General features: G+C 47.9%; 1 protein-coding gene across 10 annotated transcripts in view; it reads right to left on the bottom strand.

Annotated features, from left to right (window-relative positions):
• rassf8b (Ras association domain family member 8b) overlaps positions 1-26,857 on the bottom strand; it is a 96,044-nt gene that overhangs the window by 52,035 nt on the left and 17,152 nt on the right. For 8 of the 10 annotated variants that reach the window (XM_069907665.1, XM_069907673.1, XM_069907675.1 and 5 more), the window contains exon 2: positions 21,504-21,582. The exons of 1 other annotated variant lie outside the window; for it this stretch is intronic. The gene's annotated coding sequence lies outside the window, so the exon portion shown is untranslated. Of the gene's footprint in view, positions 1-21,308; positions 21,406-21,503; positions 21,583-26,857 lie in introns of those variants that run through there. One more of the 10 variants, XM_069907666.1, reaches the window with a different exon arrangement.

Below are 26,857 nucleotides of genomic sequence, written 5' to 3'. Positions count from 1 at the left end.
CTGCCAAATAGCTTCGGCTTTGTCGTAATATGTCTGGATCCTCTTGTTCATTTCCAGTTTGGCCCTCTCTCACACTGCATCAGACCCTGTAACTCTACTGCCCATGGTCTCACCAGCATGGTGGTCCTGGGGATAAGGCAGCTGGTTTGCCAAAAGAAACCAGGAAGATGCAGGGGGCTCAGCAGTGGCTGTGAGGAGAGAAAGCAGGCTGACATTCTGATAGCAATCTTTCCTGACCATCGGCCTGTTCCTGAGTAGGCAAATTATATGGTCAAACTGAACACAATCTGCTGGAGGAACTCGGAGGGTCAAGCGGCATTGGCGGAACCAGAATGTCGGGTCGGAACTCCTCATCAAGACGGGGGTGGGAAGGGGCATAGAGAATAGAAGCTGGTGCAAGGAGGACAAGGTAGGAGGAGTCAGGCAGGGACTCCCGTGTGGGATTGGTAACCAGGGAGAGGTGATGCATGACAGATGCCAAAGGGAGAGGGAGGTAAGAAAATCAAAGGGGAGCCTGGTGAAGAGAGTCACACGGGGCAAATAGAAGACCACCAAACGGTCAGCCAGATTACTGCATGTGTTGCTATCCCTGAATTAAAGCATTCCCTACACTTCCAAAGATCTCCAGTGCTCAGAGGCCACCCTCTCCTGAGGTCACGTCACAAAAGAGATTTTATTTCATTATTAAGAGCATTAAACTTGGATTGCTGACACTTTTCCCCTCAAAGGGTGTAGCTAACAGAAACAGTGTAATGAAGGATCACTCGATGGTTTCTGGGATGGTAGGACTGTTGTGTTGTACTGGAAGGATTGGCCCATTGAGGTTGCCAGGGTTTAGACAAATGTCATTGAAACTGACAAGGCTCGACAGTCTGATGCAGCAGGGATGCTGTCCTTGACTACTGAGGTCCAAATGGGTCACAGTTCTCGGATACGGAGAGAACGTTTATCTTATTAGTGGGTGTTCCAAACGTGAAGGCGCACAGAAATGCTGGACGAACTCAGTCAGTCTTGCAGTGTACCTTGTGAGATAAAGACATGAAGGAGAGGCCATTTCACCCCAATGACCGATGCCTTGTGCCAATTATTGGGGGCCTCAGCAGTGTTGCCACAGGTAGTGTCGCTGGCTCACCAGGCCCAGAGACCCTGGTTAGACCCCCACCGTCCCAAGGCGCTGTCTGTGTGGAGTTGTCCCGTGACTCTGTGGCTGATCTGGTTTCCTCCAACGTTCCAAAAAAAAACACAGCAAGATTGGCAGGTTAATTGGCCCGATGTATACGTCCCCTAATGTGCAGCAGGTGGCACAATCTAGAGCATAGAAGCAGCACAGTACCGGTCCTTCTGCCCAAGACTTTCTGCCCAATCCTAATCTACAACAATTTAATTCTTCCCCACCTCACTCCCATAACCCTCCATCTGTCTGACACCCAGGTGCCGAAGAGTTTTCTGCAACATCCCAATTGCAGCAGCTTCCACCACCCCCCACCCCTCAGCAATGCATTCCAGGCACCCATAAGATCAAAAGACATAGGAGCAGATATAGGCTATTCAGCCCATTGAGGCTTAATCATCAGCTGATCTATTTTCCCACTCAGCACCACTGCCCGGCCTTCTCCCCATAACCTTTGATGCCCCGGTGATCTGGCCTCCACGACTGCCTGTGGCAACAAATTTCACAGATTTACCACCTTCTGGCTTTGTCTTGTCTCGTCATGAGTTTCCAACTACTCTGTGATCTCATTCTTGTCAGTCGACTCCAACATCTTCCCGACCACTGATGTCAGGTTAACCGGCCTATAATTTCCTTTCTGCTTCCTCCCTCCTTTATCGAACAGTGGTGCGACATTTGTGGTTTTTCCATCCCTCCGGGTCCATATCAGAGTCTAATGATTCCTGAAATATCACGACCAAAACCTCCGCAATCTCTACGGCTACTTCTTTCAGAACCCAAGGGTGCGATCCATCTGGTCTGGGAGACTTACCCACCCTTAGACCATTCAGCTTTCTGAGCACCTTTTCCCTTGAAATAGTAACTGCACTCACTTCCCTCCCCTGATACCTTTCGACACCTGGCTCACTGCTGGAGTCTTCCACAGTGAAGCCTGAAGCAAAATATTCATTCTCCTTGTCTCCCATTATAATTTCTCTGGCGTTATTGACTCGTGGTCCTACATTTACTCTCACCGCTTTCACTCTTGAAGAAGCTTTTCGTATCCTCTGATATTATTTGCCAACCTATTTTAACACTTCAAATCTTCCCTCCTTATGAGTTTTTTCTAGTTCCTTCCTCAAGCTTTTAAAAACCAATCCTCCATCATACCCACTAATTTCTGCTTCTTTTGCTTTTATGTTGGCTCTGACTTCCTTTGGGTGTAAAAAAAACCCTCACATCTGACACCTCCCTAAACTTTGCTCCTTTCACCTTAAACACATTTCCTCTGGTATTTGCCAATGTCGTTGTGGGAAACAGGATCTGGGGGGTGGGGAGTTGAAGGGCCTGTACTGCGGTGTAATGTTAAAAAAAAAGAGGATCAATGTAGGATTAGTTTCAAGCATTGGTGGGCACTTGTTGGGCCAAAGGACCCAATTTCATGCTGTAGGAGTCTTACTGGCACTGAAATATCTTTGAAAGCTCAATTACTTTTCCTTCTGACCCTCAGGAACTGGTAAAGCTCTGTTCTCCCAGCGTCACCACATCACAACTGTCCCCAGCTTGCAATGCAACTCCACCCTGATAGAGTCAGAAGTGTACCGCACAAAAACAAGCCCTTCAGCCCATCACGCTAATCCTTCTGCCCACTCGCTGGCATAGCATTGTCAAACCTCACTTGTGAAAGTGGGGTTGGATCATGCAACAGGACTGTGCAAAGTTGAGGATCCAACACTAGAGCAGCCGGCAGTCAGAACCTTCGAAAGGCAGCTGAATTCACGCAGAGTAAACAGTTTAGAACAATGACCAGCACAGGAGCAGCCCACGATATCTGCGCTGAAGATGATGCTCATGTTATATGTTCCTCTATTTCCTACATATCCTTGTTTCTGTCTTAAAATCTGCTGAATGCTACCATAGAACTGTAGAGCACTACAGCACAGAAACAATCTCTTCGGCCCATCTAGTCTGTGCCGGACTGTTAGTCCCAATGACCTGGACCCGGATATAGCTCTCCAAACCCAAACCATCCAGATACCTCACCAAATTTTCCTTAAATGTCAAACTTGAGCCCGCTTCAGCTTGGAGCTCATTCCACATGCTCACTCACAAACCACTCTCTGCGTGAAGAAGTCACCCCCCCCACCCCCCCGTGTTCCCTTTAAACATATCAACCTTAACCCTCTAGTTCCTGTCTCACCTAACCTCAGTACCAAACACCTGCATGCATTTACCCTATCTATACCCCCTTATATACCTCCCATTCTTCTACTCTCCAGAGAACAATGTCCCAACCTGTTTAACTTTACCCTGTAACTCATTTCCTCAAGTCCTGGCAATACCTTCCAATATATCAGCTTCCATCACTACCCCAACCCCATCAGACCATTCCAGGCACCCACCACTCTGCCCAAAAACAAAATCTTGCCCCTCGCATCTCCTTTAAATTTTCCCCCACCTTAAATGCAAGTATTTGCCATGGTATTTGGGTTTCCCACTGTGGTCTTATCTGAAGATGCTTTCAAAATGCCACTAGCAAGGTGTAGTATCACCAAACATCATATAGACATATCCCGATGCCTTTGCAATCGTTGCTGGGGATATCAACCAGGCCAGCTCGAAGAAGCTGCTTCCAGCACGTCTCCTGCAGCACCAGGAAGGGGTTGAATTTTCCTGTGGCCTCTTTCAGGTATTTGCGTTGTCCCAAAACAATTTTTACAGACATCTTTAATCCAGATTGTGCTCAGTGTAGATTCACCGGCTTGTGATGGGGCACTGGCCTTTCCATATCTACTTATCCCAAACATGACTGGTTAAAGGAAACATCTCACGGCTTGCCAGCTCTACATACATCCCAGATGAGAATCTCCAATCAGCAAGGCCGTGGGGGGCCGCCTCCTCTGTTCTGTTAAAATAACTTCCAGGCCTTTTCAGATCCCACACCCCCTCACAGTAATAAACTGTTGTCACTGGTCTTTCCTCCCCAACTTTCGAGCAGAAAACAGGAGATAACAAAAGATGGTTTTCCCATCAGCCTTATCTTCCGGGGAAGGGGCAGAGTTGTTCAAGGGCATGAGGAAAGATGCATAAAGAGTTTGGGCATTGGGCTAGGTTCATCAATCCTCCCAGTTAATCACTGCACCAGACAGTCGCAGCAGGAGGTGAAGTAAATCCCTCTCGCCCTAATCCTATATAAACCAGCTCCCCTCCAATCCCAACTCACATTACACAATGACTCTTTAGTAATCAGTGCAAGCCTGCAGAGGACAGACACATTCTTACTTTATTTTTTTTGTAATGATAAGAGTTTGATACAATGTTCCTCCTAAACATTTCACCTTTCACCCTTGACTCTCTAGCTCAGTGGTTCTCAACCTTTTTCTTCCCATTCACACACCACTTTAAGTAATCCCTATTCCATTGGTGCTCTGTGATTAGTAAGGGATTGCTTCAGGTGGGATGTGAGTGGGAAGGGAAGGTTGAGAATCACTGCTCTAGACTCAACTGTTACGGAAATATTTTGCTGGAGAAAAATTGTTATTGGCCCATTTCCTTTGGAGTGATGAAATCGTGCACATAACGAGTCAATGAGGTACGATTAAAACAGTGGTTTTCAAACCTTTTCTTTCCACCCACAACCCACCTTAAGCAATCCCTTACTAATCACAGAGCACCCACGGCATAGGGAATACTTAAAGTGGGATGTGAGTGGAAAGAAAAAGGTTGAGAACCACTGGTCTAGCTCTTGACGCATCCAACTTCAGTGGAAAAGCCTGCTTGCATTTACTTTATCAATACCCATCATAATTCTGTGCAGGTACTTCCCGACTTCTGCACATACGACCAAAAATTTGTTTAAAAAAATTAAGAAAATACAAACGAGAGGACACTAGCTGAGAGTTAGGGGGAAAAAGTTTAGGGGACTTCTTTATTCAGAGAGTGGTGGGTGTGTGGAACGAGCTTCCAGACGAAGTGGCGGAGGCAGGCTTGATATTAGCATTTGAGGAGAATATATATAGACGGGAAAGGAATGGAGGGTTACAGTCTGTGGGGTTAGATGGGAGAAAGTATTCAGCATGGACTAGAAGGGCAAGTTGGCCTGTTTCTGTGCTGTAAATGTTATATAGTTAAAATTTACATGGTTTAAGTTGTATTTGATAAACTATAACAGGGATATAGGGCATGTAAGAGCCAAAATGTGCATGCATCCAGGGGTCCGTAGGCTGGGCGTGGCCATCTTGACTCCTGTGCATGTGCACGAGTCTTTGGTTGGCGCTTGCATGAGAGTTAAGGGCACAAATTCAATATTGTCAAGATGCTCAACTCTCACGCATGCACCAACCTAACGCCAATATGTGAACCCACCATGCATGTGCCAACCAGAGACTCGCGCATGCGCACATAAATCAAGATGGTCTCGCCCAGCCTACGAGCCTCAGGACGCCATCTTAACAAGTACGCATATTTTGGCTCTTACGTGCCCTATATCCTGGTTATAGTTTGTCAAATACAACACAAACCACATAAATCCTATGTTTTTCTTTCTATTTTTAACAAATGCAATTCTGACATGCATCCATTCCGAGATACAACCGATCCTTCAGTCCAAATTACGATCGTAAATTGGGGGGTACATTTATAGCTCTATCAAATCTTCCCTCATTCTCCAGGGAATTAAGTTATACCCTAGATAACATTTTGCCGTTACTCAGCTCCTCAAGTCCCTGCAACGTCCTTGTTAGTCTTCTTTGCATTTTATTGATATCTTTAGTCTTGATAGGTGACTAAAACTGCACACAATACTCCATATTTGGCCTCACCAATGTCTCACACAACTCCACCATAACATCCCAACTCCTGTACTCAATACTTTGACTTATGAAGGCCAATTTTCAGTAAACTCTCTTTATGATGTAAATTCTCCCCCCATCACCTTCAGATTCTATCACTCCCCTAAACTCCAAGAGCAATTAACAGCAGCCAATTAAACCACCTACCCATGTATTGTTGGGACGTGGGAGGAAACCAGAGCACATGGGAACAGGGCAAAAAAATGCCAATTCCACACAGACAACGTCCCAGGTCAGGATCGAACACGGGTAGATGGAGCTGAGAGGCAGAAATCCTGCCAGCTACTAAAAGGTGCGATTCCTCAGGAGGTCGAGAAGAGCAGATCTCCCAGCCCCCATCTTAACCTTTAACAGGAGTACAAATGAATGTGTCCTGTCTGGCTACAAGTCAGGTCACCTTTCTTCATACCATGCTCGCACGGTAAAGACGAGATAGCATTTCTCCAGGACCACATAAATCTAGGTTAGAATAGAAGTTCAAACACCTTTAAAATATTAAGACATACCCAATCCCCAAGTGTTCTGGGAGTTCAGGAGTCTGATGGCTTGAGGGGAAAAAGCTCTTGCCCAATCTGGACCTACTTGCCCAAGTGCCGCAGTACCTCCTACCAGATGGCAGAAAGGAGAAGTTTGAGGAAGAGAGCCCCCAGTGATATTTTCCGTTGACTTCACTATCCTCTGCAGGGTCTTGCAGTCCGAGGTGGTACAGCTTCCAAACCAGGCGGTGATGCAGTTGCACAGGATGCTCCCGATACATCCTCGGTAGAATGTAGTGAGGGTGGAGGGTGGGAGGTGAACTCTCCTCAGCCTTCGCTGCATGGGGCGGTAACTGCATAGCAACGATCCAGAAGTCAATACAGAGGATCGTCAAAATGGCTGAGAAGGTCACTGGGGATTCATCGACCTCTATTGGCAACACTCACTGGCAGCATGGCGCAAACAGGGCTCATGTCCATCCAGCACACAGTATCGCTGATTACTGGGAAAGAGGTACAAGAGCATCAAAATCAGGATGGCTGGGCGGGGAAATAGGTTCTTCCCACGGGCTGCGAGATTGACGAACAGTATCCTGCAATCGAGCAAATCTTTCCCAAATATTTATTAATGTTTATTAGAAATGATATCTTTACATGCGTGAATATTATGAGTATGTGTGAGTGGATCATGGGCTGGATAACACTGCTTCGTCTGGTGGTAGATATACAGTCAAATGATAATAAACTTGAAAGTTGGTCAAGCATGTAAGGTCTTGGAATTCCTTAAAAATTTATAACATCAAAACATGGAAGCCTCAAACAAGGACACTCATGCCAACAGATGCCATGGTACAACAGCATAAACTGCTGGTGTAGCCGTAACCAGTCAACACACTGGGAAGGCTGCGAAGATTCAGAAGAGATTCACTGGAATGCTACCTGCATTGGAGTATCAATAGGCTGGATATACAGGTTTGTTTCCCTTACGGCGGGGGTAATTGAATGAGGTGAGGGAGGATACACTGCCAAACCGAGGCTACCCACAAATTGGAGGACCCTCCAACCAGAGAACATTAACAATGACTTCTCCCGGTTTGGGGGGGGGGGGGGGGTGTGGTGGAGGCTGGTACAATAGCAACAAGCAAAACATTCTTAGAAAGGCACAGGATATAAGAAAACTAGAGGGATATGTGTGTGACCCCAGCATCTGCAGACTTTCTTCTTTAACTCCCTCTAGTTTTAGGGTAGCCTACCCTGGGGATAAGATTGTGACCATTCACCTTATATAAAAGGGACATAAATATCTCTGCAAGGACAACTCTTGGCCTCCTATGATCCACAAAGAGAAGCCCCAAACTATCCATTCCTTATTCATGCCCTGGTCTCCCAAAAGCTTGATCGTTTATGATAAGAGTCCAACCAAACCAGCCTGCGTGTTTAATAGATCTCCCTCTGTAAATTCCAATGCCATGAACGGGCATCTTTCCCACCCCTTTCCTTTTAGGCGTCCAAAGAGACTAATCCCTCTCTGATTCACTCTTCCAGCCACCAGCTCTCATTCCCCTTCCCAGGCAACCAAAGGAGATGCAATGCCCCTTCCTCCCATTCCAGGGACCCAAATGCTCTGCTTCTAATTCAGAGTGTGGTCACCTCCACCATGGAGAAACCACGGGTAATCCTCCCCCCACTTCTGTAAGGCGCCTCCATCCATTCTGCAAGGGAGGCCCGCCCTGGGCTTTCAATGGTATGCCGACCCACTTCCGCTTTGACCTCAGATGTTGGCCTCTTGCACGGCCACAAAAGTCCAAACTAGATTTTTATAAATCTAAACAAAAGTAGGAAATGGACAGGTATAGATATAAATGATAGAAATTGGAAAAATATGTTATGATAGTATGAAAAATACAATAAATGTTAGATATAGAATGAAGTACAATTTCATACATCAGTTATATCTTCTTTGGCTTGGCTTCGCGGACGAAGATTTATGGAGGGGGTAAAAAGTCCACGTCAGCTGCAGGCTCGTTTGTGGCTAATTATATATATTACACCACAAAAGCTTCATGGATTGAAGTCAGATATTTTGGATAAGTGTTTTCAATGTAAACAGGACACAGGCACCTTTTCACACTCTTCATGGACCTGCCCTAAATTGAATTTTTTTTTGAACTAATAGATTTTCTTCATAAATAGGTAATAGGTGTTAAACTCCCGAGAAACCCTATGCTCTTTCTTTTTGGGGATAGATCAAGGATTAGTCCAGTCTTAAAATTAAATTGATTTCAAAGTGAATTTTTAAAGATTGCGCTGGCAGTTTCCAGGAAATGCATAGAGGATTCATGGAAATTGGACACAGATTTGGCATGAGATAGATGGTCTGGTGAGATGCAAAGCTGTATACCTTTGGAAAAGATCACATAATTTAAAGAACCAGCCCCAAGATTCAAAGTCAGATTCGGGACCTGGGGCAGAGGGCTATGCATTGCTTAGAGAACTTGGGTTCAGTTGATATCAAGTCACATACTTTACTGTAAATTTGTTGGGTTGAGTACAGTTTAGGAAAGTAAAGTGTTCTGACCATCGGTTGAGGATGGAGATCTTGTCGCTGAGGAGGACATTGGCGACTTCAGGGGTTTCTACGAGGCTCTAAATGCTGTGTACGGCCCCTCACCCCAAGTCCAAAGCCCGCTGCGCAGCTCAGACGGCAAAGTCCTCCTCAGCGACAAGATCTCCATCCTCAACCGATGGTCAGAACACTTCCAATCTCTTTTCAGTGCCAACTGCTCAGTCCAAGATTCCGCCCTGCTCCAGCTCCCTCAACAGCCCCTAAGGCTAGAGCTGGATGAGGTTCCCACCCTGGATGAGACATATAAGGCAATCGAACAACTGAAAAGTGGCAAAGCAGCAGATATGGATGGAATCCCCCCAGAAGTCTGGAAGGCTGGCGGCAAAACTCTGCATGCCAAACTGCATGAGTTTTTCAAGCTTTGTTGGGACCAAGGTAAACTGCCTCAGGATCTTCGTGATGCCACCATCATCACCCTGTACAAAAACAAAGGCGAGAAATCAGACTGCTCAAACTACAGGGGAATCACGTTGCTCTCCATTGCAGGCAAAATCTTCGCTAGGATTCTACTAAATAGAATAATACCTAGTGTCGCCGAGAATATTCTCCCAGAATCACAGTGCGGCTTTCGCGCAAACAGAGGAACTACTGACATGGTCTTTGCCCTCAGACAGCTCCAAGAAAAATGCAGAGAACAAAACAAAGGACTCTACATCACCTTTGTTGACCTCACCAAAGCCTTCGACACCGTGAGCAGGAAAGGGCTTTGGCAAATACTAGAGCGCATCGGATGTCCCCCAAAGTTCCTCAACATGATTATCCAACTGCACGAAAACCAACAAGGTCGGGTCAGATACAGCAATGAGCTCTCTGAACCCTTCTCCATTAACAATGGCGTGAAGCAAGGCTGTGTTCTGGCACCAACCCTCTTTTCAATCTTCTTCAGCATGATGCTGAACCAAGCCATGAAAGACCCCAACAATGAAGACGCTGTTTACATCCGGTACCGCACGGATGGCAGTCTCTTCAATCTGAGGCGCCTGCAAGCTCACACCAAGACACAAGAGAAACTTGTCCGTGAACTACTCTTTGCAGACGATGCCGCTTTAGTTGCCCATTCAGAGCCAGCTCTTCAGCTCTCCAAGTTCTCTAAGCAATGCATAGCCCTCTGCCCCAGGTCCCGAATCTGACTTTGAATCTTGGGGCTGGTTCTTTGCGGGAACTGCCAAAATGTTTGGCCTGGAAGTCAGCCTGAAGAAAACTGAGGTCCTCCATCAGCCAGCTCCCCACCATGATTACCAGCCCCCCCACATCTCCATCGGGCACACAAAACTCAAAACGGTCAACCAGTTTACCTATCTCGGCTGCACCATTTCATCAGATGCAAGGATCGACAATGAGATAGACAACAGACTTGCCAAGGCAAATAGCGCCTTTGGAAGACTACACAAAAGAGTCTGGAAAAACAACCAACTGAAAAACCTCACAAAGATAAGCGTATACAGAGCCGTTGTCATACCCACACTCCTGTTCGGCTCCGAATCATGGGTCCTCTACCGGCACCACCTACGGCTCCTAGAACGCTTCCACCAGCGTTGTCTCCGCTCCATCCTCAACATCCATTGGAGCGCTTACATCCCTAACGTCGAAGTACTCGAGATGGCAGAGGTCGACAGCATCGAGTCCACGCTGCTGAAGATCCAGCTGCGCTGGATGGGTCACGTCTCCAGAATGGAGGACCATCGCCTTCCCAAGATCGTGTTATATGGCGAGCTCTCCACTGGCCACCGTGATAGAGGTGCACCAAAGAAAAGGTACAAGGACTGCCTAAAGAAATCTCTTGGTGCCTGCCACATTGACCACCGCCAGTGGGCTGATAACGCCTCAAACCGTGCATCTTGGCGCCTCACAGTTTGGCGGGCAGCAACCTCCTTTGAAGAAGACCGCAGAGCCCACCTCACTGACAAAAGGCAAAGGAGGAAAAACCCAACACCCAACCCCAACCAACCAATTTTCCCCTGCAACCGCTGCAATCGTGTCTGCCTGTCCCGCATCGGACTTGTCAGCCACAAACGAGCCTGCAGCTGACGTGGACTTTTTACCCCCTCCATAATCTTCGTCCGCGAAGCCAAGCCAAAGAAAAGAGGAAAGTAAAGTTCCCTTCCTTGAATGTATGAGCTGCCAATTCAGTTTGCAAAGAATAACGTGAAGTACATTTTAATTTTTTTAAAATTTAAATTAATCTTATAACCATATAACAGTTTATGGCATGGAAACAGGCCATCTCGGCCCTTCAAGTCCACGCCGGTTCACTTAAACAACTCCGCAAGCTCCCCCCACCTATTCTCCGCCCATAACTCTCCAACCCCCTCTTATCCATGTATATATCCAGCCTCCTCTTAATCACTGAGGTTACCGCCAGGGTTTCAAAGGAAAGAATTGATTCTGCCTCAGCTATTTCCTCCGGAAGATTATTCCATTCAGCCACCACTCTCTGAGTGAAGAAGCACCCTCTAATGTTTCTCCTAAAATTTTGCCCCCTTAAACATACAGCACGGTACAGGCCCTTTCAGCTCTCGAAATCAACTTGTGTCCTCTTGTTTGAACCTCCCCTGCTCTCAGGGAGAAGAGTCTACTTGCATCTAGGCTATTCATTCCTGACCTTTATCAAATCCCCTCTCAACCGTCTACGTTCCAAGGAATAATGTCCTAACCTCTTCAATCTTTCTCTGTACTCTAGGTATTTTAAGCCAGGCAACATCCTGGTAAATCTTCTCTGCACCCTCTCCACCTTATCTATATCCTTCCTATAATTTGGAGACCAGAAATGAACACAATACTCCAAACCTGGCCTCACCAATTGTGAAACAAAAGCACACGGGGGGGGGGGGGGGGGGGGGGGGGGTAAGGGTAGAGATAACAAGTTAGAATTATTGTATTTCTTTTAAATTTAGACATACAGCATGGTAACAGGCTCTTTTGGCTCATGAATCTGCACCGCCCAATTACACCCATTTGACGAAAACAGCCAGGAAATCCAGGAGCTGCTGGCAAAGAAGCGAGCTGCCCACCAGGCTCACCTTACAAAGCCGTCCTGTCCAGACAAGAAACAAGCCTTCCGTCGCGCATGCAGCCATCTTCAGCGCAAACTCCGGGAGATCCAAAATGAGTGGTGGACTAGCCTCGCCAAACGAACCCAGCTCAGCGCGGACATTGGCGACTTCAGAAGTTTCTACAAGGCTCTAAAGGCTGCGTACGGCCCCTCACCCCAAGTCCAAAGCCCGCTGCGCAGCTCAGACGGCAAAGTCCTCCTCAGCGACAAGATATCCATCCTCAACCGATGGTCAGAACACTTCCAATCTCTTTTCAGTGCCAACCGCTCAGTCCAAGATTCCGCCCTGCTCCAGCTCCCTCAACAGCCCCTAAGGCTAGAGCTGGATGAGGTTCCCACCCTGGATGAGACATATAAGGCATTCGAACAACTGAAAAGTGGCAAAGCAGCAGGTATGGATGGAATCCCCCCAGAAGTCTGGAAGGCTGGCGGCAAAACTCTGCATGCCAAACTGCATGAGTTTTTCAAGCTTTGTTGGGACCAAGGTAAACTGCCTCAGGATCTTCGTGATGCCACCATCATCACCCTGTACAAAAACAAAGGCGAGAAATCAGACTGCTCAAACTACAGGGGAATCACGTTGCTCTCCATTGCAGGCAAAATCTTCGCTAGGATTCTACTAAATAGAATAATACCTAGTGTCACCGAGAATATTCTCCCAGAATCACAGTGCGGCTTTCGCGCAAACAGAGGAACCACTGACATGGTCTTTGCCCTCAGACAGCTCCAAGAAAAGTGCAGAGAACAAAACAAAGGACTCTACATCACCTTTGTTGACCTCACCAAAGCCTTCGACACCGTGAGCAGGAAAGGGCTTTGGCAAATACTAGAGCGCATCGGATGTCCCCCAAAGTTCCTCAACATGATTATCCAACTGTACGAAAACCAACAAGGTCGGGTCAGATACAGCAATGAGCTCTCTGAACCCTTCTCCATTAACAATGGCGTGAAGCAAGGCTGTGTTCTGGCACCAACCCTCTTTTCAATCTTCTTCAGCATGATGCTGAACCAAGCCATGAAAGACCCCAACAATGAAGACGCTGTTTACATCCGGTACCGCACGGATGGCAGTCTCTTCAATCTGAGGCGCCTGCAAGCTCACACCAAGACACAAGAGAAACTTGTCCGTGAACTACTCTTTGCAGACGATGCCGCTTTAGTTGCCCATTCAGAGCCAGCTCTTCAGCGCTTGACGTCCTGCTTTGCGGAAACTGCCAAAATGTTTGGCCTGGAAGTCAGCCTGAAGAAAACTGAGGTCCTCCATCAGCCAGCTCCCCACCATGACTACCAGCCCCCCCACATCTCCATCGGGCACACAAAACTCAAAACGGTCAACCAGTTTACCTATCTCGGCTGCACCATTTCATCAGATGCAAGGATCGACAATGAGATAGACAACAGACTCGCCAAGGCAAATAGCGCCTTTGGAAGACTACACAAAAGAGTCTGGAAAAACAACCAACTGAAAAACCTCACAAAGATAAGCGTATACAGAGCCGTTGTCATACCCACACTCCTGTTCGGCTCCGAATCATGGGTCCTCTACCGGCACCACCTACGGCTCCTAGAACGCTTCCACCAGCGTTGTCTCCGCTCCATCCTCAACATCCATTGGAGCGCTTACACCCCTAACGTCGAAGTACTCAAGATGGCAGAGGTCGACAGCATCGAGTCCACGCTGCTGAAGATCCAGCTGCGCTGGATGGGTCACGTCTCCAGAATGGAGGACCATCGCCTTCCCAAGATCGTGTTATATGGCGAGCTCTCCACTGGCCACCGTGACAGAGGTGCACCAAAGAAAAGGTACAAGGACTGCCTAAAGAAATCTCTTGGTGCCTGCCACATTGACCACCGCCAGTGGACTGATAACGCCTCAAACCGTGCATCTTGGCGCCTCACAGTTTGGCGGGCAGCAACCTCCTTTGAAGAAGACCGCAGAGCCCACCTCACTGACAAAAGGCAAAGGAGGAAAAACCCAACACCCAACCCCAACCAACCAATTTTCCCTTGCAACCGCTGCAATCGTGTCTGCCTGTCCCGCATCGGACTTGTCAGCCACAAACGAGCCTGCAGCTGACGTGGACTTTTTACCCCCTCCATAAATCTTCATCCGCGAAGCCAAGCCAAAGAAGAACATTTACCATATTACATTTTACAGTACGGAAACAGGCCATATCGGCCCTTCTAGTCCGCACCGATTTACATGAAACTCCACTAGTTCCACCTACCCACTCTCTTGCCCATAACCCTCCAACCTCCTCTCAACCATGTATTCATCTAACCTCCTCTTAAAGGACAAAATTGACCCTGCCGCAACTACCTCTTCCGGAAGATCATTCCACTCAACCACCACTCTCAATTGATCTACAACCCCCAGTACATTTTGAACAATGGGAGGAAACCAGAGTCCCCAGGGAAAACCCATGCAGTCACAGGTAGAGCATACAGACTTCTTACAGACACTGGGGGATTTGAACCCCGGTCATGATCACTGGCGCTGTAACAGCATTGGACTAATCGCTATGCTACCCATGCCACCCTTGAAGTACATTTGCAGCCATTTGGGGAATGAGGTTTTCCACATGGAATGGTTTAACGGTGGAAAAAATGTGCCCAGCTTAGCAGCCCACTAACCGGGATGCGACCCGGTACACGGCCGACAAACGCAGCGACCGTGCAGACCCCGCGGGGGCCAACGACCTTCATCCCAGGTGACCACCCGCATGGCGGGAACACCGCCTAACCAGAGATTGGTGCTGCCGGTGCAATAAATCAGTCTTTGACTCCTCGTGTGTGTCTTCTTCGCACACTTTGCGGGAGCTCGCACGCTACACCAGCAACTGGTCATCGGCCCAGTGAGGGGCTCGGCAACTGTCTGGCAATGGAGGTTTTCAACTCGTCCAAACCTCATGTTCTGAGGGTCACTCTGTGGAATGTACACTAGATGATTGTATCACAGCCTAGTTTGGCAATTTGAGAGCCAAGGAACACAGAAAGCTGCAGAAGGCAGCAAGCCCCCATACACCTTCATTCACCTCATGGTGTTGAGTTTATTGTCAAACACATAGTACAATGTGCATATGTACAGAATTCTTACTTGCTGCAGCTGAACAAGTAAAGAAGAACGATTAAAGGAAACTAACTGGATTAAATTAAGAGATGTTAAATACATCAAAAATATTAACAGTAATTGTATTGGGAAGGGTTGTGGCTGTCATGTGACAGCACTGCCCCCCCCCCCCCCCGACCTAGTCGGAGGACACACCAGCTGCCAATCAAGGTTTGGTTCCGCCCCACCCATTAGTACACACCTTGCTGTGGGTTCCATGTAAATTATCTGGACTGCACTCTCCTGCCTGCCTCTACTTGGCCTTAGGCCATTAGCTGCCAACGACCTGGGCTGGACCCTTCAGCACTATAAAGGTGCCATGTGTTCTTTGTTCTCTCTCTTCGCCAGCTTGGGACCACCCTGCTTCACTCCAGGCATCAGACACAGTGATTCTGCCTTGATCATTGTATGTACCAGCTCAGAGTGTGTGTGAGTGCGCTCTGCATCAGTTGTCATTTTCCCACACTTGCCTTCTGTAAATAAAATCCTTCCCTACATCAAAACTGTTCAGAGTCTTTGCCTTTGAGACCTACCACCTGTTTCCTCACTCACAACAGTAATCCTAATGCAAAAACGTAACTCACACTAGTGCAGACCTCCTTCAGGGGTGTCAGAGAAGCCCCTGATTAGTGTTACAAAGGGGGCCCTGATGGCTGTTGGAAAGAAAGTGTTCTCGAACCTAGTCTTCAAGCCCGAAGGTCGCACTGAAAACGAGTTTAGAACAGGGTGATGGCGTTCCTTTTTTGGCGTTGGCTGCCTTTGAGGCAGTGTCTCACATAAATGCCCTACTGATTTTGGATCATCAGCCATGATCATACTGAAAAGCAGGGCAGGCAAGATGGGTCCTCCTGCTTTTAATATCTATGTTCCTCCCTCTTCCCGCTTCCCCACCTCTCCTCACCAACTTATTCAGGCTCCTGCCTTCTCTTTTTGCTCACACCTTGACCCGAAACGCTGGTTACCCTTTACGTCCATCGGATGATGCATGACCTGCTGAGTTTCTCCAGCACATCTGCGCGTTGCACTCGAGGTTCGGATCAGTGGAGGCAGCCAATTCGACCAGCTTCACCACTCTGGGAAACTAACCTCTGGGTTAAAGTGGGCGGGGGGGGGGGGGTGGAAAGGTCATTATTATTAACCTGCGACTACAGCAACAGTGGAGTGGAGAGCACTTTGCTCTGCACCGAACTCGTACCACAGTCATCGTTCAGGGTGCAGTGTCAATCCAAAGCTACACCACCACCTAACATTCCATCTGGGCACTTTCCAACCTGATGACATTAACATCAACTTCTCAGTTACCGTTAAACCCCTCCCTAGAGTCTGTCTCCTTTCTTCCAGCTCTCCATCCCCTTCCTTTCCCCTCTCAGTTAAAGGTTGGCGTAGCAGTTAGCACAACGCCTTTACAGCGCCAGCGATTGGGACTGGACCAGGGTTCAAATCCCGCGTTGTCTCCAAGGAGTTTGTACGTTCTCCCCGTGTCTGCGTGGGTTTCCCCCCCGGGGGCTCCGGTTTTCTCCCACCATTCAAAATGTACCGGGGGTGTAGGTTAATGGGGTGTAAAGTGGGCAGCAGGGGGCGTGGGTCAAAATGGCCTGTTACTGTGCTGTATGTCTACATTTAAAATTTACCCTCCCATCTGTATCCATCTGTTGTTCTGCTTCTTCCCCTGCCCCTTTCTCCCTCGTCTCCTCCCCCCCCCACCCCCTCCCCAAGCTTTTAATTTTAGATGCCTGTCTGCTTTTTGCTCATTCCTCGATGAAGGACCCAAGGCCTAAAACAACGGTTTTAATCTTTTGCTTCCTTTCGACGCTGCGTGACCTGCTGAGTTGCTCCAGTACTCTTGTGCATTGCACTACAATCCCAGCATCTGCGGACTTTCCTCTCTAAATTCATCTTGGGCTACCTCATTTGACAGCCACAAACCTTTTCTTCCCATCTTCTGGTGACTGAAGAAATCCTCCCCGGCATCAGAGGACATTGGGACAGTAACACTGAGTCAGTGTAAGAGAATTCAATAACCATCACATTGCATGCTTTGGACATCGATAAACTAGATCTTCAGGATATAGAAACTGTGAAGAGATATTCATTTTTATGTCAATGCAACTGATGGAAAGCACACTTGGCCTCACTGCATTTCCTTCAAACACACGCTGAGTCATCAAAAAAATAACATTCTTTACTGATTACACTCCCCATTACAAACATCATCTCCCCTGTTCCAAAGCAACAGTCAAACCACTTGGGCAGTGAACAAATTTGGACACGTCGTACATCCTGCTAAGAGTGGTCAACCTCTGACCTTGCTAATCGATAGGAATAGCAAGTCTACCTTCATTCACAAGCATTAACCGGAGGATGACCAAAGCAAGAGGAAGAACATCATCGAGCTGGAAAAGGTGCACTGAAGATTCACGAAAATATTTCCCAGGTCTGGTAGGCCGAAATTATACAGAGAGGTTGGGACTTTCCTTCCTGGTGCTTCAGAGGGTAGATAGTGGGTTGTGGCCTTTATGGAGGTTTATAAAATCAAACAGAGTCTTTTTCCCCCCCCTCAGAGTAAAGGAGTCCAAAGGCGAGGGCATGGATTTAAGGTGAGGTTTATAAGGGGCAGGGGCACCTTCTTCACACAGGGAGAGGTGGGCGCATGGAACAAAGTGGTGGAGCAGAGGCAATTGTAGATATTCAAAAGACAATTGGACAGGGACATGGATAGGAAAAGTTGAGGGATGTGGGCCAAGCACAGTCAAATGGGACTAGCTTGGTCAGCATGGTCAAGATGGGCTGTAGGGCCTATTTTCATGCTATAAAATTCAAACTACACATCTCTAAAGTTGGCTAATAAAGTTACTTTTACACCAGGGAACTTTTAGGAACCTGTGTTCCGCTTATCACGAGGAATTTTTTATGCTTCTGGGTTCAGATAAGCAGACAACAATCACAGAATAAGCCCTTCCCCTTTCGTTGGGCTCAATGACAAAAGTGACCTGTGACCTCATCTGCCACATCATGGCTGAAGCAGGGCTTCACCACTCTCACATAGCACAGAAACAGACCTTTCAACCCACTGAGTCTTTTCAACGTTCACATACCCAACTCAAACAAAAATATGGCAGCACCGCCAGAGCAGATGGAAAAGTAGCACTGCCATGGGTATGGACCCAGGAGAGGGATGAGCAGAGACACGGCACTGCTCTGCAAGGTCCAACTGCCCAGTTGTGTAGATGATAGCTCCGTACATGCTTTAAATGACCTGCTAAAGTGTTTAATTTTAAAATTCTGTAACCACAGGGACTGTGCCCAAGTTAACGGCATCTGTGCTGGGCAGCGTACCATAAGGGGAGCAGACTGCAGGGCAGATACAGGAAAAACTCCCTCTTGAGGAGAAGCGTAAAGAAGGTGACCACTGAAGGAGGGGTTCAGCAGCTGAAGGTCCCACACAGGCTGCAGGCAACTTGTGGTCAAAGAACCTACACCTGCTACGGGCTGCTGGAGCCCGTGGGAAGCAGGTATTGGAACCAAGTTTCGAGAGGGCGCTGAAGACAAGAAGGGCTCCTGAAAGACCTCGGGTGCTGAAGGCTTCCAGACTGTTTCGGAGGTTTGGATCTGGAGCTCAGGTTGTCCATGGTTTGAACAGGAGTCTGTGGGGCTGCAAAGGCTCAGGAATGCTGGAGGCGAATCTACAGACACTCTTAAGGGACTCACTTTTGCTTCCTTTTTTTCTCTGAATTGTTAGGGGCACCAAGCAATGCGGACGGGGACCGTTTGTTCATCTTACAGCATGCAAGGGCAGCATGGTTGGCGTAGTGGTTTGGGGCAACGCCTTTACAGTGCCAGTGATCGGAACCGGACCAGGGTTCGAATCCCACGCTGTCTGTAAGGAGTTTGTACGCTCTCCCCGGGTCTGCATGGGCTTTCCCCGGGGACTCCTGTTCCCTCCAACCATTCCAATAAACATATGGGGATTGTAGGTTGCTGGGGTGTAAATCGGGTGTCACGGACTCGTGAGCTGAAATGGCCTGTATGTCCAAATTTTTAAAATTTTAATTTAAAATCTATATTTTATTTTATGTATTATTAAGTGACAGTAAAAGGAACCTTGAATCTCTCCCGCTTCCCACATCAACCTCTCCAGAATCCAACAAGTGGATCAATTTTTACAGCCGCCAATCATCTCCAGCAGGCAGCCTGCAACCAACTCTCATTTCGATTTGCTCTTCCATCAGTGGGGCCATTGTTTGTACGAATAGGAAGGAGTTTAGAGTCAGTATTCTCTCAGAATATTTACTTATCTGTCCTTCTGTTTCGTGGCACACTGCGGTAATTTACTGTATACTCTTGTAGTTATAGTTACTTAGTTACTTACACAACTGCGAGGCAGCAGAAAGCAAAGGTTTCGATGCATCTGTGCATTGGACTGGCATGTATGACAATTAATGCATTACACAGAGATGCAATATGTAGGTCAGGTCACACTACACGAAATCCAGAATGAAGTCTGAACTCATTACTCTCCAAGTACGTAATTCAACTGAGACCTCCAGCCTTAATCCAGCGGGACAGGGGGGGGGGCTTCTGCTTGTTGTATCAGCCCTTCTTAGGCCTGATTCGGAGTCAGAAGGTGGTCAGTTCAAGACCCAATCACCAAGACATAGCTCCAAGCACCGATGCAATCTCACGAGACTGCTCTGAAGGGTGGCCTCCTCACTATTATCTTCCCCTCACTTCAACATCACTGTTTCTCTCATTTTAACAATCACCACATTTCAAATACAGCACTTAGAAATATAGAACACAGCAGCACAAGAGGCTCGTTTGCCCACCTAATCCATGCTGAAATATTATTCTGCCTACTCCCATTGACCTGCACCTGGGCCACAGCCCTCCATACCCCTCCCATGCACATACCCATTGACCTGCACCTGGGCCACAGCCCTCCATACCCCTCCCATGCACATACCCATTGACCTGCACCTGGGCCACAGCCCTCCATACCCCTCCTATGCACATACCCATTGACCTGCACCTGGGCCACAGCCCTCCAAACCCCTCCCATGCACATACCCATTGACCTGCACCTGGGCCACAGCCCTCCATACCCCTCCCATGCACATACCCATTGACCTGCACCTGGGCCACAGCCCTTCATACCCCTCCCATGCACATACCCATCCAAATTTTTCTCAAATGTCAAAATTGAGTCTGCACTTCACCACTTCAGTTGGCAGCTCATTCCACACTCTCACCACGAAGTTCCTCTTAAGGTTTCCCCTACTCATCTTGCCTTCCACCTTTAACCCTTGCCCTCAAGTTCTTGTCAGCGGATAAAGCCTGCATGCATTTCCTCCATCTATACCCCTCATAATTCTACAGGCCTTTTTTCAAATTTCCCCTCATTCTGCAAAGCCACAGCGAACAAAAGTCCTAACCTGTTTAAACCTTTCCCTGCAACTCAGCCCCTCGAGCCCTGGCGACATCCCTGTAAATCTTCTCAGCACTCTTTCAGTCCTGTAGTTACATGGCCAAAAGCACACACAATATTCCAAATGTGGCCACACCAATGCCTTGTACAACACCCCAACTCCTCTACTCAATACTTTTATATATGAAGGCCAACAAAGCTCTCTTTACAGCCCTGTCTACCCAGGGAACTATTTATCTGTACTCCCAGATCCCTCTTTCCTTCAGTGCCCTACCGCTTACCTGCACAAAACTGTCGCGTCTTACCTTGGCTAGTTCTCCCAAAATGCAACAGCACACACTAGTCCACATTAAAATTCATCTGCCAGTTTGCAGCCCATTTTTTTTCCAGCTGGCCCAGATCCCTCTGCAAGCTTTAAAAGCCTTCCTCACTCTCCACAACACCTCCAAGCTTTGTGTCCCCTGCAAACTTGCTGCAAATTTTCCACATCGTCATCCAGGCCGCTGAGACAGATGGCAAACGACAGCCAACCCAGCATCAATGCATGCCACTGAGTGACGCAGTGAGCTTACGAGATGAGCCACATTCGCTTCTTTCCCCCAACAGAGGGGCTGGCTCACCATGAACTTGCAGGAGCCCATCGCGAATTCACAACTTCCTTCAGGAGGAAGAGAGGGAGGCACTGGCTTGAAACCACGATGATCGCTCCTCACCAATTAAGACAACATTCAACAACACATGAGAAGGAATCCAAGGCACAAGAATTCCAGCTGGTCCTCTTGCCAAGAATTCCCAGCAACTACTGTTTCACTTACATTGTCCAATCCTGCTGTTTGGCTGCATAGTAAAAGAGATCGCTCCTCCAACCGAGAGATTCACGGGATCCAGAGAGTCCTGCAGTCAATAATGAAAAAATGTGACAAGTTCATTCTTATCAGAGTAGGCTTCACATGCCAAACTAAAAATAGAGCAACGATGATCAAGAATCTGGGAGGGTGGGGACAGGAAGTGGAGGTCATTAGTTTATTTCCAAAGGAGTACTCCTCAGCATTCCTGATATTTTTCATTCACATTCGCAATGTCTGTAGTTTTCCCATCAATTCTGTCCGATCCTTTTTTTTAAACTCCAAAGCAGATTGACGGTTTTACTGATTCACGCCGCCATCCGAGGAAAGCCATTTCTGCAGGAGAGCTGGGGACCGAGGAAAACCTCTTCCCAATGGATGCAAGGGTCCGAGGAGAATGTGAATGGCTTTCACATGACTGCCTTTCCCAACCACTCCTCATCCCTAAGGGCCTGACTGACAGGGCAACCTTGCAGCAAGCGGCTTGTCGGCCGGCTTTCATTTGAAGCAAGGGGCTCCAGGACCTGTGTGCGCACAGCAAGATCCCAGAGCAATGTGGCTTGATCTTCTGGGCTTATTTAAAAAACAAAAATAGTGGATGAGCAACAGACCAGAGCAAGCTCATTATAGGCCCAGAATCCTTTTTTTTAAAAAAAAACAGGATGGCACACTACAGAACATGCAATTAGATTGAAAGGAGGAAAGTTTAAGTGAGATGGAACATTTCGGTACAGGCCCTTTGGCCCACAATGTTGTGCTGACCTATGTCAACACAATCTAATTTTTCCCCACCGCACACTCATGACCCTCTATTTTTCTTGCAACCATGTGCTGGTCTTAAAGATGTTTCAAATGTCCCCATTGTACCAGCCTCCACCACCACCCCCAGCCACCCACCATTCTCAATGTAAAAAAAAACAATGATTACCGTAGCTTAAAAAGAGATATAGGAAAGCTAGAGGAGTGGGCTGAGAAATGGCTGATGGAATTTAATACAGATAAGTGTGAAGTGTTGCATTTTGGAAAAGCAAATCTAAATAGGTCATATACATTGAATGGTAGACAATTGAGGAGTGCAGAGCAACAAAGGGATTTAGGAGTTATGGTAAATAGTTCCCTCAAAGTTGATACTCAGGTTGATGGTGTGGTGAAGAAGGCATTTGGAATGTAGGCCTTCATAAATCGGAGTATTGAATTCGAGAGTTGGGATGTTATGATGAAATTGTACAAAGCATTGGTGAGGCCAAATTTGGAGTACTGTGTGCAGTTTTGGTCACCGAATTATAGGAAGGACATAAACAAAATAGAGAGAGTGCAGAGAAGGTTCACGAGAATGTTGACAGGATGTCAGGGTTTGAGTTACAAAGAAAGGTTGAGCAGCCTGGGGCTTTTTTCTCTGGAGCGTAGAAGATTGAGGGGGGATTTGATGGAGGTGTTCAAGTTTTTAAAAGGGACAGAGAGAGTCAACGTGGATAGGCTTTTTCAATTAAGAGTGGGGGATATTCAAACCAGAGGCCATAGTTTGAGAATGCAGGGGGAAAATTATAAGGGGAACATGAGGGGAAATTTCTTCGCGTAAAGGGTGGTTGGGATGTGGAATAAGCTTCCGGCAGAGGTGGTTGAAGCAAGGACGTTATTTACATTTAAGGAAAGACTGGATAATTACATGGAGGGGAGAGGATTGGAAGGTTATGGACCAGGTGCTGGTCAGTGGGACTAGGAGGGTGGGGATTTGTTCTGGCATTGACTAGTAGGGCCAAACTGGCCTGTTTTGTGCTGTATATGGTTATATGTCTCTCCTAAACTTTCCTTTATTCCCCTGACACAGATGTCCTCTGGTATTTGCTAGTTTTGCCCCGTGAAAATGTGCTGGTATCGAAGCCCCTCATAACTTGTGTTAAGTCACCTCTCATCCTCCGTCAATCCAAAGAGAAAAGCCCTAGCTCTATCAACCTTGTTTCTCAAGACAATGTTCTCCAATCCATGGCAAGTTTCTTTTTTGTTTTACACTGGCTGCCAGAGATAAAGATACGACAGTAGTGCTTAAGAGGCTTCCAGATGGCAACACGTATATGCAGGGGATGGAGGGATCTGCACCACGTGCAAGCAGCAGAGTTGCACATCAACTTGGGCTTCAGCACAGTCACATGGGCCCAAGGGGGACCTGGGTACGCCACTGGTTCCTGCTCCCAAGGCCCCCAGAACGGGACGTTGCCCTGGGCGCCGTTGGTCTGGAAACGAGGCACAGCAGATGCCCAGAGATGGGCGGCAAACGCTTCAATGGTGCAGGCCTGCAGGGCATCGAGTACAATCCTGACCTCTGGTGCCACATAACGCTTGCACACTCTCCGTGACTGCAGGTATTCCCCTAGGTGCTCGGATTTCTCCTGCGTTCCCAGGATACAGGGTCATTATTTCCATTAATTAACAAATAATTAATTTAATTTTAATTATACACATATAAATCAATATACCAATTGGTAACCCCTTAGTGTATGCTTAAGAATGAAAGGCAAGTTGACAGGCATGAAATATATTGTCATATATACAGAAATGTCTTCCTTCCACAAACGTAGCTTTCCCTCCACTCAGCCCTCACCTCCCTCATTTCCCGCTCATCTGTTTGGTCCCCTCTGCCCCTGGACGCAACAGGATGACCCCTGTTTGTCCTTACCTACCAGACTCCACATTATCCTCTGGAGTGTCCAGCACTTACAAAAGGATCCAACTATCAGACCCATCCTCTCCTCCCCTCCCTGCCTTCCATAGGAACCACTCCCTCCATGACTTCCTCGTGCACTCATCCCTCCCCACCAATCTCCACACCCCCCCCCCCCCAATCGCCGGCACCTTCCCCTGCGGCCACAGGAGATGCCATTCTTGCACCACACCTCCTCACTCACCACAATCCGGGGCCCCAAACAGGCCTTTCAGGTGAAGCAACGCTTCACTTGCGTATCCGCAGATTCGGTTTACTGCTCCCTTTGCGGTCTTCTCTACATTGGAGAGACTGGGTGCAGACTGGGAGATTGCTTCACTGAGCGCCTTCAGTCCGCCCACACCCGAGACCTCCCAGTGGCCAACTATTTCAGTTCCGTGCCACACACTATTGTCTGTCCTTGGCCTATCCCACCAAGACCACCCGTAAATTGGAGAAACAACACCTAGTTTTCTGTCCGGGCTCTCTCCAGCCAAATGGCAATTTCTGCTAATCTGCCCTCCTCTCCTCCTCCCTTCCCTCTGTCTTCTTTCCCTCAGCTCTCCACCCCCTTCCCCCTCTATTCACCAAGTCATCCGCCCTCCCTCTGCTCGCTACTGTGCCCTTCCTCCCTTCTCCACCTATGACCTCCTGTCTTTGCAACCATGCTCCTCCCCCCCTTACCCTTTTTATTCGGGCACCTGCCAACAACTTGATGAAGGGCTCAGGGCTGAAATGTCAATTATGTACACTGTTTGACCTGCTGAGTTTCACCAGGACTGTTTTCCCATGGGGTACGTTGTTTACGTAGCAGTATGCACTAGGTACGATGGAGCTCATTCACAAAGCACCATAGAAGCAATAAACAGTCCCAGAGCTGTTCAAGCCAAAACATCTGCACATCTCCGCCAAATCACTGATCTGTCTTCATGACCTCTGGCAGAGACCCATTCCCTCTGCCCCTGCAGCCCTCACCACCTTTTAATCTTTCAAGGTGTAGCGGTTAGTGCAACGCTCTTACAGCGCCAGCAACCGGGCTTCAAATCCAATTCTGCCTGTAAAGAGTATGTATGATATTTCCCCCCCCTCCCACCCCCCACCCCTGTGACTGCGTGGGTTTCCTCTCATTGTATCGATGTTGTAAGTCAATCGGGCAGCACGGGCTCAGGGGGCCAAAAGGGTCTGTTACCGTGCTGTACGTCTACATTTAAAATTTAAATAATTTTAAAATTTCCATTCAGCCAACTGCCCTTAAATCTTAAGGACGACCATTCAAGATCTGAATTAAGAAATACTTTGGAAACCCTGGAAACAATGTACACGTTTGGAGGACAAAGTGCTTTGTTCCGGACTTTTCTGGACGCATTTGTCTCCAAGCATGTTCAACATGTCCTGTCCTGACACGATATCTTATGCAACAAAACAACACCCTGTGATAATGGCCTCACTGCTTTAGATTATACACTGGTGTCATGTTGCAACAGCTTCACCACCTCCCCCCCACCCCCCAACCCCCACCGCTGAAGCGTGCACTGAGCACCAAGCACTGTTACAGAAATAAAATGTCTACATATTAAATTCTTGACCCCCCCCCCCTTCCCCACCCACCCACCACTGGTTTAAAATTGCAATCCAGCTGTGTCACTAGATGGCAGCCAGAGGTTTATCAGTCAGCAGAGACGGATGGCGTTCGGTATCCGATCCTGGCCAGCAGCCCCAAAGTTAGGAGACGTGCCAACTGCGGATAGACAGGAACCCGAAGGAGGGAATGAAGTGACCATCTCAGTTAACACCCCGCTCTCTGGGTAAAACACGCCGCCAAATATCCGCAAAGGTCATGGAGAACTGGAGGCTTCACCTTCTGCCCCGCTTTGGGCTGAATGGTTCGCAAAATACGCCGTTCAAGTGGGAAAGCTTTCAACATCAAGGCATAAAATGGAATCTGCTGCAGAAAGAAGGTGGAGGTTGGCTGGGTGGGGAGGGAAGGTGCTGGGACTGGAGGAAGGACAATTCTTTACACAGCTCCCTGATCAAACATTTTCTTCCCTCTCCAAGCGCAACACCAAGTTCCTTTCAGTTTCGTTCCCATTTTGTGAATCACAAATTTACAGAGACATCTTTTAATCTCAGTACTTGAAAATGGTCCTTGCAGTCACAAGGATTGTGTTGTTGGGAAGTAATGGAACTGTACTGATAGTCCAAGGCTCAGTGTCATGGGTGGGGGCATTTGCGGGGCATGACCCCCACCCAACCACAGCACTTGCATCACTGGGGTTTTGTCTCCACGCACATCAAGTTTTCTTTGTTACGTTGGGGGGGGGAGGGGGAGGAGAGAGTGTGAAGCTGGCGCAGAGAAGTTCATGGCACCCGCTCCCCCACCACCCCCGCTGAGGCTCTGAACCCCAGTTTGTCTCTCCTTCCCTCCTCCCCACCCCCCCTAAGATTGGACTTGTTCTGACGCCGACTCTGGTTAGTCCCCCAGGATCTTTCCTCCCTGGCTGATCAACTTTAAGTGACAAGAGGAAGAAACGAAGTACAGCCACGTCTCCCAACTCATTCCAGCGACCCAGGCTCAAACCCAGTGATCTCTGTACATTCTCCCCAGTAGCTACTCAGGATTTTCTCC

The sequence above is a fragment of the Narcine bancroftii genome, chromosome 13, assembly GCF_036971445.1.
Source record: "Narcine bancroftii isolate sNarBan1 chromosome 13, sNarBan1.hap1, whole genome shotgun sequence".
In the NCBI taxonomy this organism is placed as follows: Eukaryota; Metazoa; Chordata; class Chondrichthyes; order Torpediniformes; family Narcinidae; genus Narcine; species Narcine bancroftii.
The sequence above is the reverse complement of the archived record's forward strand: the minus strand, read 5'-3'. Positions and strand labels throughout refer to the sequence as shown.